Source organism: Sinocyclocheilus anshuiensis, unplaced genomic scaffold (assembly GCF_001515605.1).
Source record: "Sinocyclocheilus anshuiensis isolate Anshui unplaced genomic scaffold, SAMN03320099.WGS_v1.1 scaffold1950, whole genome shotgun sequence".
Lineage (NCBI taxonomy): Eukaryota > Metazoa > Chordata > Actinopteri > Cypriniformes > Cyprinidae > Sinocyclocheilus > Sinocyclocheilus anshuiensis.
Genome location: NW_015544259.1, coordinates 149,314 through 149,753, shown reverse-complemented (window position 1 = coordinate 149,753; position 440 = coordinate 149,314). Strand labels below are relative to the sequence as shown.

The window sequence follows — 440 nt, the reverse complement described above, 5'->3', positions numbered from 1 at the left end:
ACGCTTGAATGCTGCTGCCTGAACAAGAGACCTCCTTACTGAAGTGAAAGTGTTGGCTGGTGTCACTATCTCGTGAACGCGCCGGCAGATCTCCACCAAATTCGGGGGATCCCTTCAGCTTGAGGAGCCCTCTCGAACGCCACCCTCCGTGCGTCAGTAGCCCCCCCGGGATCGCTAGATCGGTCGGCACCGGACCGCGAATTTAACCACCCATACTTCCCAGACCCCGGGGGCTATAGACGCAAGGGTGGTCTCATTCGAAAGGGGGCCTCAAGACGTACACTCAATTCATTCAAGAGGGTTCCTCGAGTTGAAGGGATCCCTGAATTTGGGGCGGATTCGCCACGCCGTTACGGAGATATGGCTGTTCAAAGTTTCAGTGGTTTTCCATAGACTTAAGCTTTAAAGCGTTTCATCCAGGTCGCCAGTAGCAAACAATG

The 440-nt window shown here is 54.3% G+C and overlaps 1 protein-coding gene across 1 annotated transcript in view; it reads right to left on the bottom strand.

The window, feature by feature from the left end:
* The window catches only part of LOC107697997 (protein VPRBP-like), a 50,527-nt gene that overhangs the window by 3,860 nt on the left and 46,227 nt on the right, over nt 1–440 (bottom strand). The window lies entirely within an intron of this gene.